Consider the following 17,834-nt stretch of genomic DNA (forward strand, 5'->3'; position numbering starts at 1 on the left):
GCAAAAATATACCAGTTAGGAAAGTAACTTTGCACTGAAGCAGACAAGCTGCCCTCAGCCCTTTGTCCTTCTTGCAGCTGCAGGATGTTGATGTCCCAAGAGCCAAGGCAGGAGCAGGCACCAGCTCAAACCCTCCTGCTTGTGCCCTTGCTGACCAGTGCTGGCCTAGAGCAGACTTGATTGGTTTTTTTTTCCCCAAACATCAAATCCCACAGCAATGTATGGCTGAGTTATGGAAGAAAAAATGATGCTAAAAACCTGTGTCAGAGGAAGAATCACAGAACTATCCACTTCAGCATCTCACACAGACAAAAAATAGCTCTAAATGAAATACAAGTAAATTGTTACATCTGGTCTTCTGTTAATGATCATAAAGATCATCCTAAATCTACTTAATTTTTGCACTACTTTCATGTACTAGTCACCAATAGCTTATTAGTGATCAGTTAAGAGAATCCCTAAATTCCAATGGTTCAGGTTTCTTCAAGAGCTCAGTGCAGGCAATCCTGTGCTCAAACTCTGTAGTAAAACTGCATATTATTAGACTGAGTACCTACCTCTATCCACAGGCAGGAAGCTTGTCTAAACTGGCATCTGCTGAATATTCCAGCAATTATAAACGTACCTGAAAACAGACATTATTGGGCTCCGAAGTAACGTTGGTTTTGTCTAGTAAGGGAGGTGGTAAGTGCTACAGCGGAGCTCATTCAGAGCTGAGGTTCTTAGAATAGTGTACTGAAGAACTTAATTCCTAAATGACAAGATAATTTTTATTACCCATATATAGTAAAGATCTGTACAGTAGAATAATGTCTTCAATGGGAATTTTACTGGTGACAGTAGGGGTGCCTGGATTTTACCCAGAATCTCTCAGTGTGCTTTTGTATTGGCAAGTGCTTGTGTAATGTGATTCTTTGGAGAAATTTAATTAAAGAAAAATGTGTAAGGCACTTGGCATTAAGTGGTTTAAGTTTGTTAACGTACAGTATGGAGAATAAAGCCCAAATTAGAGGCAAATAATACTAACTCAACTGTGAGCATTTCCATGAAAACTGCTTTAGTAAGAAACTTCTATTTTTGTAGCACATATTTTCTCTATAGTTTTATGATGATTTTCTCTATACTTCATACTTTCAATTTTATGATCTAAACTAATTTAGAGGCTTTATTTGTGTCACAAGCGAAGGAAACCCTGTTGACTTTGTCTTTGCTCTCAGTTACACCACAGTTAACAATTCTTAACTGTAACTCAATACTGAGAAAGTAATTTTGCTGACTGCCTAAATTGAGGAGGAGGAGGAGGAGGAATCCGGCAACAGTAGAAGTCTTTTACTTGCACTTGTGTTTACAATAGCAGTTCATATATGTAATGGGTTTTAGTTTTAGGAAACAGAAATATGTCATATCCATAAGGCCAAGATGCTTTTTGTTGGAGATTCTTGTGACAAAGACTGATTCCTCTAACAGCTAAAGAACATCTCCACCTTCTCGAGCAGACTTTGTGAGGCTGATGGTCTTGAGGAATATGTTTTGGACTACACTGACTTCCAAAACTGTACAATTAACATAGCTTTCTGCTTATGACATTCAGGTTCCCAAATCAGGATGATGCATGGAAAAAGCATGCAGATAAAGCATAATTTGCCCAAACATGTAATCAGAAACTGACTTCCTAAAGGTATGTCTCAAGTTGCAGAATAAAAACAGATGTGTGATATTTTTCCATTTCAGAGCAATCATTAAAATATCACTATGATGCAGATTACCTTAATGAGTTCTTAATCTCAGCACTGACAGAGAGAGAGAGTAATCTAAATTTGCCAAAGCATCATGTTGGAGAACTCTCAGTTTAGAGCAGCGATTCTTGAAAATATATTGGCCCAGCTGACAGTATTGGGGCAAAAAATATTATCTCTGGCATGGAACCACACTGCAACAGCCCCTGTTCTCAGGGAAGCAGCTCTAATCTAAAATCTATCAGACTATTTCTTTGTCTTATAATTTCCTCCTAAACGAAAATAGAATTATTCAGATTTTTGTCATGATGTATAGAAAAGTGTGAAGCTAAAAATAAATCTCAGCTCCTCCTCAGTGGAGGGACAATGGCTATCTTTTTAAACTAAAAGCTCACTGGTCCCATTACCTTCTGCTAAACAATCAGGCATCACAGAAAGGTTTTTTGGTGTTGGAGGCTCAGTTTCCCCAGAGATCAATAATTACAGCAAGGAGAACTGCAGAGAAGTTGGACATCTTTACTGCCTGCAGTACTACCACCACATATCTGACTCCAGCACCAGGCAGCTGGAATATAAATGGACTGAAAAATTCACTGAAATGCATTGACATTGTATAGATGCAGAATTTGAAAGGATTATGAGTGTCTATTTCTAAAAGTAAATTAATAAAAGACATTGTAAGGCTATGAAAAATACTGTGTTGTATAAAGGAAGATCAGGAAATTCTTGTTTTTCTCACAGTGTAAGGAACACAGGCATTCACACAAAGAGATGCAGTGTGCAAAAATATGCAAAGAAACCAAAGAAAGCCATTCCCTGCTGGGTCTCACTGTGTCCTGACTGCCTGGTTCAGCTGAGTGGGGACCATGGGCCGGCCTGCCCAAACCAGCCCTGCTTGTGCCAGTCTCTCACTGAAATCACCACGAGGATCACCCCCATGGTGCTGCAGCTCTGAAAATTTGTGACTGGAAGCAAATGGTTTTGAAGGAGAGAAAAAACAGGTGCAGAGAGGTCCTTGTCCTCAGAAAGCCTGCTGAACCATGCCTTTTTCCTTGGAAGAAGTCATATTTACATGACAAATTTACATGTAGCGGTGACAGTGACAGAATATTTCCAAGAAAGTGGAATTATTAATGTTTTGGCAGTGTGAGATTGTTTTTTTCCCAGTTGCAAATGTTGCTCCATCTGCCACAAAACCATTAGTTCCAACAGCCCGACCTTCCCCATTAAAGGGGCATCACAACACATCTTGTTTGTGGCTGAGATATGAGGAGAGGAAGGTGATACCAGTGTGTGACACATTGCAGTGGTGTGCCCTGTTGGTGAGGAGTTGGCTCTGAGAAAACAAGCCAGCTGGGGAGGTGTGTCTTCCTTCCTCTTTTCTGGTGTGTGAATATTAAGTTAGTTGTTTGACATCATCTATGTTAAGATTTTGATAACACCACTGGCTTAAATCTTAGTTATACCATAGAAATACTGGTTGGACAGGGCCTTTAGATCAGCTCCTGCATTCTGCTCAAAGCAGGGCTGAACCAACACTGGATTATGTCTGCTGTCATTTTACCTGGCCAAATGTTTGTTATCTCACTCTGGGTAACCTCTTCCCTCTGCAGTCCTCAATATTTTCAGATTTTAAGATCATGACAGGTCTGTCTCTGCAAAACACTGTTTTTAGCAAAACATCACATGTCCACAAAGATACCTTCCCAATTTCTTTTTTGAAATATGAATTTTAATGAGGATAAAAGATATGTGATTGCTTAAACCTAAAGGAGACATCCAACATAAAAAAGCAATCTTAATTCTAAAATGGCTGGTTTAGTGATGACTTGTAATCTATGCAGTTTTTATCTACTTGATAATACTCAGCTTAGTTTGTGTCTAAAAAAAAAAAGGAATTAAATGAAAAAAAACTATTCCTTTGATACACATTAAGTTATTCAGTTGGTAAATTAGTGAATTTACTAACTTACCCTGTTATTAGCTATTAGCATGTTACACTTCTTGATGTTGCTCATGAAGAATGCCTATGGAAATGAGGGAAAAAATTGCCTTTTGAAGTTCCTGCCACTTGATATGTTGACATTTCTTTTAATTTGTGACTGTCCTCTTGAATTCCACTGTCTGGTTTTATGAAGGATTCTTCATTTTTAATTTGTTCTCCCATTGATCAGACTTTTTTTGAATGGATAGCTCTCAAAATAATTAGCCTTTCAAGGAAGCCATGTTCTCTCCCATTCAGTACTCTTAGCTCTTTTTCATTAGGGGACTCTCAAGGCCTGGTTAACCTGTCCTGGTACTACTGAAGACAACAAGAATCTCGCTGCAGATTTCAGGGAGAGCAAGAGCAGACTCTATGAGTGAAGAAACACCATTTGCATTCACTTTGGTAGATGGCTCTGTTCTAGGAGGACCTTCAAACAGTTCTTGAGGCTCCAGGGAGGGAGGAGGGAGTAAAATGAGTGAAAGAAAACAAGGTATGTTGCCTTCTCTTTTTTCATCCTCCTTATGGTCTAGGTTTCCATCTTCAGAAGATTCCATCAGCCGCAGCAGTTGTGCTAAGGAGCCTCGATTGGATTGCCCTGTTCACAGTGCTGGAGACAAAAAGTTCCCTTTTATTTGAACTCAATGTACATTACATAAACATAAACTCATTCAAACCAACAGTCATTCTGTATCTGAAGCTATCTGATGTTTTCATCTGCAGTTATGCACAGCCTGTTTCAGTGAGGTCTTATTCTGTACCTCAGGTTTCTACAAGTAAGAGAAAATAACAGTTGGTTATTTTGTCCCTGCTGGTCCTGATTTTGCAATCCCTAAAGACCAACATCTTCCTCTGCAATAGACACATTTTTGAGAAGAAATACACCAAGAACTTCAATAGAAGAAAGGCTCAGAAACATCAGCAACACCTTTCAGGAAGAAAATCAATATGAGATTAATGAAATTGAAAAAAAAAATTACAAATAAAATCCAAGGTGATCCAACAGAGGTTGTAAAAGTCATTATAAATGGCCGACCAAACAACCGTCATGGAGTCATAATTTAAAGGGAAGCTTCATTTTGGAGAAGAGCAATATTTATAGAGAAGCTAATTTTATCTTTTTGAATACTATTAAAATACCTATTGAAAGTAACAAGTTGTAGTACAAAATACTGCAGTGCAGCTCAGAGGGGAGCTAACACCGGCTATGAACTGGCCTCACATGGTGCTCTATGTCTGATACCATAAGAAATACACAATTTCAAGAGCCGAGGCAAGCTTATAGGTAGAGCCCTGTCCTTGCTGCAACGATAGTTTTTGCTAGTGATGTCGGTGAATTGATGTTTTTCTCTAATTTTAGCTCATAAAAGTTTAAATACTGAGCTAGGAAACCCATAGCAGTTATACTGCATGTAATACCAGTGATTTTTAAACACATTTGCTTAGGAGGATTACTAAGCAAATGGAATTCATTACTACATGGAATTTGAAAAGTGATTTGTTATTGGAAATTATTTTTGTTTGTTTATTCACTCAGTTTTCCTAATTGTGCCATGTTATTTTGTATGGTAGTGTGCCTCTGCACTTAAGCCTTTGGGCATATGAGGTGAGTTGTTTCCCTTCCCCATTCCACTGGAAAATCAACAAAAGCAAGCCTTCAATAGCATGAATTCCATTATGACCCGCCTTAGCAGGCACCTAAATCCTGCAATGATACTTTATCTTTGAACTCCTTAGTAGTGGTGCATAATTAACAAGTAAGCTGCAGGAACACGCAGTAGCTCTGTATTTATTTGCCGTGCAGTTGTGGTGTAATTACAGAGATTATACCTGCTCTCAAGAGCAGAAGTACATGGTGTACCTCATTTTGTGCTCTTTCACACCAGCAGAGCAGAGCCCAGCGCGACGGAGCTGAACCAGAATTCCCTTCTGGCGCGGTGGAAGGGAGGCGCAGGCAGGGAGCGGGCAGGAGGCGCTCCGAGAGCCGCCGTGCGGAGCAGCGCCGCCGTCCGTGGGGCTGCCCGGGCTCACAGCCCGCCTGCTGCGGCTCACGGGGCTTGGCTCGGGGACTGCCGCCCTGGCAGGGGCCCGGTCAGCTTCAACGTGCAGATTCAAAGGCAGGCAGGCGGAGTTCGGGATTTTTTAGTACAGTAACTTTCCCCTCCGACGTATACTATCGTAGGTTTCTGTACTAATTACAGGAAATCCATGGAAAGAATCTATCTTCTTACAAAGTTTTGATTTTTTAAAGTTTATTTGATGCTAGCACATCCTCACTGCTTTGCCCTAAAACTCCATTGGTATCACAATACCAAATGTGAAGTTGCAGCACGTAGGTGCTGGGAAAACAATAACAGCAAGAGGTGAAAATTGCAAAGCAGTAATGCTGTACCTCTGAGTTGATCACATTTTATGTGATTCAGCATAAACTATAAGTGAAATTAAATTTAAAGTTTCTATTATGATTGAGATCCACATCTAACAGGAAGGGGAATACACATCATTTGGTGCAGAAATAGCTGTGCCACTGCTCCAAAGCAGATTTTCCACTCCTGCATGCAGTATTGCCTTCTCTGAGGAGAATGCACAGGCCTTTCTAGAGCATGGACACAGCACCACACTAGTTAAGCAACTCAGCAGAAGAAACATGAATTTATTTGCTGTTGCCAAAGAGTAAAATTTCACTTCAGTAGACAATAAAACTGTGTAAGAGTTCTCTGTTCTGCTCTGGGTGGAAGGAAAAGTAGAGAGCTTTTCTAAGTGTAAATTATTGTTGTTCAACTTCATAATAATTTTCCTGTCTTGAGGGACTTGGTTTCTGAGTACAGAGTTAACAGATTCTCACTCTGAAGGGCCAGCAGAGGGACATGACAGGCCATCAGCTGTGCTGTATTGATTTCCAGCACTGTGTTGGCAGTGTTCAACTACATCACCAAAAGGAGATACAAATTGCCATGATATACAAATTCTTTCACTGGAATGTCTCACGGTGATTTCACTCTGTGCCACAGCCAGGGCTCTCGTGGTTTTTATGGGTTTTTATGGGTTCTGCTGACCTTGGCAAGGGGGGTGGGGCTCCCCCCATCCCCATGGCTGGGCTGCATCTGGCACCCAGCTTGTTGGACAAGCCTGAAACTGATTGTTTGAACCTTGGGTTCAGGGAACTTTGATGCATAACATCAATAACTTATTTCTGTCACAAACTACATTATCTGAGGAGTTGTTCATGAGCAGTGAGAGTTAATATTTCAGTCCATCTCAGATGGTGCTGGTTAAGGACATGAACACAGTGCACTAAGTCTTTTCTGCACTGACAGATTTAAAAATCATTTCAGAAGAAGTTAGAGAGCAAAAATAAAATAAAACTTCTTTTCCAAAATTCATATTTGAAAAAATGGTAATTGGTTTCTCAATAGCAGTACTTCTATGTGGATTTTTAAGTTATACTTAAATTTTAAAATCTTTTAAATAAAAATCTTTTATTTTTAAATAAAATCTTCCTCTTTTCATAGTGGACTGTAAAGAATAACAGAAGAGATGCCTGTCCATGTCCCATTTACAATCACAAATATCATCATCCATGAATTCCATGACTTTTTCATTTCCATTTTTCCTACTTAACATCACAGAGTGCTGGGGTGGCAGCTGCAGCAGCTGTTTAATGTAGCTGGAATACGAGCAAAGCATTTCCCTGGCACACCAACCAGAGTCAAGCCTGTGTTTTACAGGTGCCTTCAAAGCAAACATTTCAGGCCAACTGTGAGACTTGGATTTGAAATTCTTAAGCTCCTTAGCTCTGGTGTACCACAGCACTCAGGCTTTGACTTTTACCTCCTTTTCCATATTTTCAGAGCAACTCCAGTGCTTTTCTTTGTGAGAGGATGCAAGGTACCCAACCCAGCTCCCATTGAAAGGTGCCATCATTCCTTTGAACTTTTCTCTTAAAAGACATTGTTTTACAGCAGCCTAGAAGAGCACTTTCCTCCATCTAAAAAATGGAGAAAGAAGAACTTTGCACTGAGTCCAGCATGGTCCTGGTCAGACTCTTCAGCTGGGCTTGTTTTTCATTCAAGTGTTACAACAACCAGGAGAATCCTGCCATTATTTCTAGGAATGAAGTAATGTTTAAATGGTGAAATTGTGCAAAATTTCAATTGTTCTTAGGGAGAATACTTAAGACTGGCTCTTTTGATGTTTTGTTCACAGAAATAGACACATGATGCAAGTGTATATATACAATGAATGGAGTTGGGACAAATGTTTAAAGACTTCTTGCAACAAGTTGTTCACAAATGATCTACAGGAAGAGTTACTTCCAGAATGGTTTCTGCACATGTGTTTGGAAAAAAAAGGTATTGAACCAAATCAATCTGCTTGTGGACAAATAATGAAAAGACAAAAAGGAAAAATTCCTCAAACAAATATGAGCTGACAACAGCTAGCTCATAAGAAAGAGCAGTTATTTATTAGAAAAGATCTCTATTGCCAGGAAAAAAAAACCCAAAGCCTGCCTAAGGAAGGATATTGCCATCACAATCCTCTTTGCATCTTCCCAGGAAAGACATGTAATGGGTCTAAACGTGGTGCATCTTTGAGTTGTGGAGCCTTGTGTAAGCTGCACCTCCACAGCCCATTTTTCAGTACAAACATTGATTTACTTCCCTCTTGGAAGAATACAAAGCACAACTGGGACATCTCTGAACTAAGAGCACCTTTTGCTTCTCTTTCCCTACTCCTGGGGTGAAACCAGCCACCCTTTTGGTGGGAGGCTCTGGGATGCTGCACTGGGATGCCAGCAGAATTGTCTTCTTCTCCAAACAAAGTGACCATAGCACGCTCTGTTTATGCCTGTGGAGTGGTGGATGAGAGTTGAGCATTCAACTCTTCTTAACTCCTTCCATGTGTATTTGTGATTGAATATGTAACTCCTAATTTATTCCTGAGCAGGCACATGCTCTCTTGTGGCATAGCAGATGCAAGGGAGTCCGCTGCATCCCTACTGCTTTACTTCACAAAAACCTTAAAATGCTAAAGCCATAAATAGGCATTATACCACAGTCTTTGGCTAAATGATCTCCAACGTTACTGCAGATCTTAGTCACAGTGAAAGCTTTTACAAGCTACTTTGAGCTAATGGCAAAATAGTTTTCCTTTAAAGCAGTGATGTGTTCCTTTCCACAAATGCTAATTGCCATGACTCTATTGTAAATTCTGGCCTTAGTTACACTGAGCTTGAGTTAGCTTGTTGTAACTTAACCCTAACCATTGACCAGAGATTAATTTTACCCTTTCTGTGGTTTTAGAGAGAAAGATACTGGGACTGAGACTCTTTCATGTCACCAAAATCAGCAACAGCAAAAAGGTGCATTTCTGCAAGAATGTTCTAGGCAACCTCCTCAGCACCAGAAGGATGTGTTGCAGATGGTGATGTTCAGGAGCCATTTCACCAGCCCACTAGGATACAGGATGAAGATAACTGCATCCAGCTGAGCTGTGCCAAAACTACCTTGACTTCCTGCCTCTTATATCTTTCTTTCCATGCTGTAAATCCATGTTAGTTTCAAGACTGCTTGAAATGTCTGTGGCTGGCAATGCCAGCCCATGGGCTGGCGAACATCCTACCCACTGCTGGTGCTTTCGGTGCCCTTTCTGCAACACCTGCCTCCTTGGGACAGGAGCTGGGCCATACAGTAGCTCATCACCTCATTGTCAGAGCACAGCTGATATGTTGGTGGACTAACTTTAACTATTTCACTGCAGGAGAGCTTTAATTCTGACTATTGTAAGAATATAGGCAAATTTCTCAACCTGCTTCAGTCTGTGAATTGCAGATACATATATAGGTTGTTTGATCCTGGATACAAAACCCACCACTGCCCTCTGTCTTTACCTTCCCCATTTCCTGCAATTTGTGAATGTTTGCTTAGAAAGGGTAAGAAAAGATTCAGTTGCTGCAGATCCTCCTAAATGCACCAGCTTTTTTGTTTGTTTGTTTAATTTGCTACATATGATTAACTCCACTGAGTTTTTGCCAGGCAGAATTTGCAACTCTAAGTCCCCTATGAGTGTGCTGCAACACTGCCAGGAACTGAATACCACCAGTCTTCATAATCACTGTTTTTCCAAAGATCAGGTATAGCAGACAGGCTATTTTGGGTTATAAATGGAAATCAGAAAATGAGATTTTCTTTCCCTTCTAATTCCTCACCTGGGAATTTTAGTCCTTTTCTCTGTGCACATGCTTTGGTTGTTGGTAACTTGGTAATGTGGGTCTCGCAGAGCATCTGTCTCTGGAGCCTGTTCTCAAGCGCTGCAATGCCAGTGAACATGGGAAATCATTCCCACTGGTACCAATGTTCTGTTTGTTGATATATCACATATTAGACCAAAACCAAATCAGGATAGCCTGATTTACCCCATGATTCTGGTGACAGGTGATTCAAAAGTAAGGTTTACAAAATAAGTAAAGGTATTTCCCAGCTACCTGCACTTCCTTTTCTAATAGTGGTAATCCATCTGCAACTCCCAGTTTTGTAGATTGCCTGCTACCTCCTGTGGATGATAAAGTCCAGTCATTAATGCAGGCAATCTGGACTTGCTGTCCTGTCTGTGTTAGGGATGTCTGGCCTTGCCTTCAGTTTATAGCACAGACATTGCTATCTAAATCATCCATATCATATGGATCTAATCCAAGATCTTTTCATGGCCTTTAAATCTGAGAAGTTCCAATTATCGTTCTTCCATCATCAATTCTTCTATCATCAGTTCTATCATTCTTCATGAATTATGCATTTTTATTTTTTCTGGAAAAAGCTTTGCATTATTAGGAGTTCAAGGTTCTGCTACAGCAACATGCAGATCTTGGAACTTGAGAACAAACCCTTAGCACCACATGCACATTTCTGTTGCCCCTAATGGTAATGAGAAGCATTTTCTGGGCTAGAAAATACCTTCATTAGTTCATGACAGGGTGATTCTAGGCCTGTATGCCATTGCTTGATTAAATGCTAATCAAAAGTGTCCTTTGATAGAGTCAAAAAATAATTATCCTTTGATATTTTAGTCAATTGTAATACTACTGAGAAGCACTCTTTTCCTGCCTATAGAAATAAAGAACCCATTTAACCTTGGAAAAACATGATTCATGCTATTTTCTTCACAGGAGGAAAAGGAGTGGGCTATTTTGGGGTGCAAACCTCTTCAGTGAGAGATATCTTAGTGTCCTGGGGTGATTTTATGATGCTTGTATCCCCATTTGTCAGTTTAGCCCAGAAATAAGCCTTGCGCCTTTAGGACTGGTTCCAAGAATGAAGGGAAGGGTGAGAAGAAGCGTGGAGTTTGTTATCAGAAACTGCTCTTGCTCCCCTGCATCCTACTCCTGCACTGTGTTGTCTGCAGCAAGGACAGATAGCAGGATAGAGCTCTCCTTTGATTTTTAGTTAGTTTTTAGCTAGCCGAGGCAGAGAATTTCTCTGGACTGTGTTTTTTCTTTTTTTGTGGAACTCTTTAAACCTGCTCTGGACTGAAAACCCAGAAGAGCACCAGCAGCTCACACCTGTGGCCCACTGGACTGGGCCAGGCCTGTGGCATTTCCAGTGTGGGAGGGACTGATAACAGAATGAGATAGCAGAGCTACAGCCCACTTTCTGAGTGTGTCATCTCTTCTAAGCAGCAAGAGGTTCTATTGTTCAATATTGTTAATTTTTTTTTGTGCTGGTGAATATTTTGCCTGTTAAATAAAGAGGTTTTTTTCCACTTTCCTCCCAAGAAATCTTTTCCCAAATCAGTTAAAGGAAGCGCTGCTTAAATCTGCTTTATAAAGAAACCCCTTTGGAGGTTCTCTCCCAAATTTGCCCTAATCCAAGACACTTAGTCAACAGGGGTCAGCTCTGCCACTGAGAGAAGACAAAATAATTTGAGACAACATGTGAAAAAAACCCCAGATGGCTTTAACTAAATTAATAGAAAACATATTTTGTCTTTTATCCAGCTATCACGTGATAATCCTGACATCACAAACTGTTGTCACAGTCATACACTCTCATTCTCTTAAGTCTTTCACTTTGCTTTGTCATTTACAGCATTCATGTGCTTGACTGCAAGCAACCTGATGCTGTTCACAAGTTACTTGGTTTGATATTAAAATATTATTAAAATTGAAAAAACATTTAGAAAGTTGGATGACTGTGACCCAGTAAAAATTCTCAGAGCACAGTAAAAGATGTAAAGTGACTGAATCCTTGGATTTACTTTGAAGAGGTCTTATCCCCCTGTGTCTCTCCTTGCCCACCACCAGGTGCAGCCACTCTTGTTGATGCTGTGTCCTCTGCACCTTTCTTATGGAGGCTCCTTTTTTCTTTAACATGATTTATTGAGATGTCTTCATCCTCATCCCTCTCTAGTCCTCCTTCAGAAACAGTTGGAGACCCAGCAATTAGCTGTGCCTCCTTGGTCTATCACCAGCTCAAAGCCTTTAGATTATTGATGGTAATAGCTGACCCCTATCCTTTAATCCCATAGTTTTCTCTGTAAAGCCTCTTGTCCCAACACTCCTTTCTCCTTGAACCACTGTGGTTCTTCAAAATTAGAGGAGCAACAGTGAACAGATGACAGCTGTGAGGACACACAGCTCTCAGCCAGCAGCATCCTGACCTATAGCAGTCCCTGAGTCCAGTAACCACTGAAACGAAAGTTATGCCTAAAGGGTGGCAACTACAGGTCCATCCCTGTGGGCTATCAAGGAGACTTTGTATCAGGATATGTATCAGAAAAGCAGCTTTTCTCAGAATAGGAATTAAGATCAGGAGGCAGAAACCCTCACTGTCTAAATAGGGCTTAAATCTGAGCAAGTGTGGGCTAATCTATCTGCCAGTCCTCTCCTGCTGGAACTGTGCTGCTTGAACAAGGAATACTCTGTTTTTGTTATTCATGTTTTCTTATATTGCCCCATGCCCACGTGCCCCATATGCTGTGTAGGCACAAAGGAACAGGTCATCCTTGTGCAGAACATCCACAGTGCTAAATCATGAGCCTCATGTCCTGCTTTCCCAGCCTTCAACCAGAGGTTATTTTTGCCACCAACCTAAAAGGGCTCAGAAGAAAGCTCTCTTTGGTTTAAATAATTAACTACTTTGACCTGGATATTCTGAGGCCCCACTAATCTCAGCCTTCACAGCAGTTTCTAAAATAAAGTAAAAGCAATAGAATAAGATGAAATAAAATAACAATAAATGAAATAAAATAAATTAGTCTAAGTCACCATTAGTTTTATGACTGAGCTCTTCTGCCGCATTCACAGCTCCCACTTGGGATCAGACCTGTGCTTCTCCATCCTGTTTGGTTTGTGCCCAAGGCAATGGCAAGATAGCAGTTTATTTCAGCTGAGAATTTGATGTCAGGCTATTCTGGGACTGAGTGAAACTTGTCTGCCATAATTACTTTACAATCAGTGAAGAGCTCTTTCTAAGAGCAGCCTGGTGTGATACAAAGCGCACACACTTTAAATATTCTGGGCCTGTGTAACAGCAAGAAAGGACGATGGCCTGGACAGTGCAGGGTGTTCACTTGAGAGGCCACAAAAGTGCTATGGTTGTGACAGAACGGGCAGAAGTAGAACATTTAACCAGTCCTGACGCTGCTAACAGGGGACCAAAGAAATCCATGGGAGAGCTGGAAAGTTTATGATGTGCATCACTCTCTAGTGCTACGTGGAATTTTATTCCAAAAATATATGTATTTAATAAATGAAATATCAGCCTGTGATTTTATTTCTCTGTTGTGGAAAGAAGGCTAATATATCATTTATTGGGATCCTCTGGGTGTGCAGGCCCTGCCCACGGGCTGTTTAACCCTGCCTCAGCAGGAGCCAAAGCAGGCGGGCCCAGGCAGTGAGCCATGCTGTGAGGGGACAGCAGCCACCCTCGCGCTGTCCCCTCACACTTGAACACGTGTCCCTTGGTGTCACCTGGCGCCGAGCACGTGTCCCAGCACCTCCCTCAGCCACAGGTTAGACATCACCTGCTGTCTGCCTAGTGCTGGGTGTTGGATGATTGCACAGACCTTGAGGCAGGGAAGGGACAGTGGGGTGCCACAGCCGATGCCCCAACATCTGCCTGCAGCTGGGCAAGAGGCGTCGGAGGACAAAGGGTCTTTGCTTGCCCACCCCAGGCACGGCAGCACCATGGCCTGCAGGAGGACATGCACACTCACAGAAGTCAGCGGGGCTGCGATCCTGGCGTGAGGGCGCCCAGACTCCCGTCCGCTCAGTGGCAGTGGCTGGTGATCCTTGGGTTGTGTCCCATGTCCCTGCATGCAGCGGGACACCAGGACCAGCTCTTGGCACCCTCTGCCAAGGCTGAGGTCTGCAAGTGACAAGTTCCACCCCAGCCCTGACCTTGTCTGGACTGGGAGGACACTGGGCAGCACCACCAGCCAGACCCCAGGATTTTAATGGCACTTAGCAAATCTCACTTGCATCTTGGTTCTGGCCAAGACCAATCTTCAGTGCTTGAGAAGATGGAAAAGAAAAACAACACCTCCAAGTTAGATGATCTACCAACAGGATTTTTTTCTTACCCCCACAGATAACCCTAGGGATCTAGCAGGGGAAAAACAAAATGGGCCTTCTGTTCCCAGCAGTTCACCAAATCCCTCAGGACTCACAACAAAAAGCCATTTTCTCCCTTCTGAAATTTCTTCTTAGTTGCACAATCCTTCCTCAAGCTTCTCAAACTACCTCTGCAATCACAAGGTGCTCCAGAATTTTTATCCTCCCATTACTATTAACTGTATTCTAATTTCCAGCCTGCATTAACTCAAGACTAATTGGTTCCTGTTAAAAGGGAGGAGTTAACTTTTAGCTGATGTGGTTCTTCCAGCCTGATACTTATCCCTAAGGGTATTTATCAATAGTTGTCTTTTGCTGTGCTTTGTTTGGTGGGGCTGAATAAGAGAAAGTGATGTTTATGAAATCCTTCATTAACAGGAACGAGTATGTCCCTTCACCTGGGAGCCCAGAATGGGTCTATGTTGCAGGGTGATGCCATTTCCTGTTTCACCTATCCCAACCCCCCAGGTGTGCAAACCTCTGCTTTCCCCTCCCCCTGTCCCCGGGCTTAAATAGAGACAGGACCATGCGGTCTGGATTCTGTTGGGAGCTGTTACAAGATTCAGAGGTCTGTCATCCTGGAATAAACTCTGAATTAAAACTCTACGATAGAATCCTCTCCTGTTTCTCTTCACCGTCCCCTGAACCTTTTCCACCAGAGGTAAACTGAGTTTCTACTATGCCTGGATTTGTTGCGAGTGCCTAGCTGCACGATCCAGCCGGCCAAATGTATCTCTGAGGTGAAACATCACAGCTGCCGCCTTTGGCCCAGCAGCAAGGGTCAGACGAGCCCAGGTACATCCCACCCGGTAATATTTGGATTAATTAATATTCTATAGGTCTGCAGTTTGCTAAAACAGTAATCTCAGCTGCATGTAAAAGTTGCTTATTTTTGGCTTGCAGTGAAGATTATCAGGTACCAGGGTAGGAGTCCCGGTCAGTGAATTCACAAAGCCCCACGTTGGCTGGGGGCTCAGCTATGCCAGCATCCCTCAGCAGCAAAGAGTCACTATCACCTCCCTCTGCAGACCTGTCTCTGTCACTTTCCTACACTATTACTGTTTTAAAAAAAATGTTTATCCTGGCAGATTTTGACTAGCAAACAGCAGAGCCCGTGGGAGCACTTCCTTTAGTTCTGGTTAAATTCTCTGTGGTGGTTGCTGGGTTGCTCTGTCCCTGCCCCGCACTCCATGCCCTACTGCCTTCTTCACACCCTGCTCTGTTTGTCATCTCTAGCCCCTGCTGTCTCTCATGGAGGTATTACAGCGAGTCCCTGCAAGTTCTGAGCTCTGCTGGGCAGGACACAGCCCTACCCCACCCCCTCCCTCTGCCCTGTCCCAAATCTCACACCCTTCCTGTACCGGGACAACGCCAGCCGTGAACCCGTGGCATCTGGCGGGGCACGAACTCCAGCCGGTGCACTCAGCACCATAAAACCCCCAGGCTGGGGCTGGAGCTAGAGAAGATCATCTTCCACTCATAGATTTGGTATGTTTGGGCCTCCATTGTATTTACTCCCCACAAATATTCTGTCAAAATGAGATTAACAGTAAAAATATTTGCTAAGAAAGCAACCAAAGCAATTATTGCTGTATGTTTGTGGAGCAACAAAGAATTGGAAGGGGCACATGTCCTCCAGACACTGTGCTGGCCACAGCCAACAGCTCCACAAGAGTGGAACAAGAGTGCAAATTCCAGCTCCCTTTGTGTTGCCATCTTATTGCAGGGGTTCCACTCTGTTGTCTCCTTATCACAGAAGTTCCATACCTTCTTGGTGTTTCTCGTGGATAGCTCCTCAAAGCACTGACTCTTCCTTCTTCACAAAGCAGCCAACTGATTCCAATTCCCTCCTCACCCAGCCACCCCACTCTTTTACAGCGCTCTTCTTCTCATTGCTTACAGCTGTGGCCTGTTAAAATCAGGCCTGTTCCTAATCTTTGATAATTGGCCCAGCTGCAACTCCTTAGGGGTAAGATTACTTTCTACACTATCTTTATTTTCTTATATTCTATCCACCCACACCTTTGTACGTTGAGAAGGTCCAATGGCACCTGCATCTCCTCCATCGCTGCTCCCCTTCCTGGGAGGGTGGTGAGGGGCTGGCACTGCCCTCCCAGGGCTGTGCGCCAGAGCGAGCCTGGGAGACACCACAGCAGCACTCAGACAGGCCTAGGAGGATTTTTAGGCTCCCTTTCTGGTTTTACTAAGCGCATGAGCTGAGCAGTGACCAGGACACAAGTGGGGACACCAAATCTCCGAAATCCTTCCCTGACAGAGGCTGACACCGACGCCACCGCTGCTGCCTCACACAGACAGTGGGGCTCCTGCCACCGCTCCCGGGCTCACACAGAGCTTCTGCTTAGATCAGGTTTTAATAAAAAATGAGCCTGTGTGTCACTGTGCAGCCGACCTTGCCCTGGCCGGAGGGGACACTGTGCCTGCCAGCTGCAGCTGCTGCCAGCGGGGGTGTCCCTCTCCATCCTCCCGTGCTGGGGCAGGACTGAGGTGCTCTGCTGAGATCCTCCCCGGGCATTTTGCCACCATTTTCTTTTTTACACAGCAGTGCATAAACTCAGAAACTAAACACAGTGACCGAGTTCCAGCCCCAAGCAAAGCAGTGATAAGGAATGCAGCACAGCTGCAACACACTGGCTCTCAGCCTCATCTTAGCAGCTCAAAAGACATTTTCCACAGACCTTTTCAGTGTTGCAAGGAGTTTTCTGGACAATTAAGTGATCAGTGAACTTTGGTTGGTGTTAAGGTACAAAACTCAGCCAAGGAGCTGAAGCAGAGTCAGACTGGATATTTTGGAGGACAGCAGGAATCAGGTCTATCTGATCCCACATATTAGAAAAACAAGGCACAGGAAACAGACTGATGCTTTCAGTTGACTTAATTAGTTTATACACTGAAACTATGAATAAAGGGGCTGTGCAGAGCTTTGGCTTCTGTAGTAACCCCGCAACCATGACAACAGTGAAGCATTGCTGATCACCATGACAAAGAGCTGAGGGCTGCTGCCACAGAGAGCCAGCTCCGGCCCATCAGGCATTCGGTGGAAAAACCCACCCTGAAAAACAAGTCCTGAAAAACCCACTCTGCCACTGCTGTACTCCATGCTCCAGTTCTAGTCCTCTGCAAAAATCAGTGTTTGGGAACAGGTTTGGTCAGCTCACACATGTCCATGCTGTTACTGTTCATTTCATGAACAGTAACAGCAGTATCTTCTGAAGCCAGGATGTAACACAGAGATTTCTTAAAAAATAGAAATTTGAATAGTTGGAGGCCAGTAACAGAATGCTGCACCTCTGCCTTCCCCCAGGATCCCAGCCTGGCCTGGCACAGGGGAATTGTCCAGGCTCCAGCCCACATCTTGAACGTTTTGTCCTAGATCTGATTCAAAAGTACAATTAAAAAATTCCCTGTTTGCTCCCAGCCTTTCCCTCTGGTTCACTCTGTGGTAAGAGACAGGCTGGGCGGTGAGTTGGCAGCCACAGGGTGACACTGT

General features: G+C 43.0%; 1 long non-coding RNA gene across 1 annotated transcript; it reads left to right on the forward strand.

Moving 5' to 3' along the window:
- The first annotated feature begins 7,700 nt into the window (after positions 1-7,700).
- On the forward strand, positions 7,701-11,479 carry LOC136561744 (uncharacterized). Its single transcript, XR_010784397.1, has 2 exons — positions 7,701-8,072; positions 9,024-11,479. It is a non-coding gene; the product is annotated as an uncharacterized lncRNA (long non-coding RNA).
- The last annotated feature ends 6,355 nt before the right edge of the window (positions 11,480-17,834 follow it).

This window comes from Molothrus aeneus, chromosome 12 (assembly GCF_037042795.1).
Source record: "Molothrus aeneus isolate 106 chromosome 12, BPBGC_Maene_1.0, whole genome shotgun sequence".
NCBI classification, from domain to species: Eukaryota; Metazoa; Chordata; class Aves; order Passeriformes; family Icteridae; genus Molothrus; species Molothrus aeneus.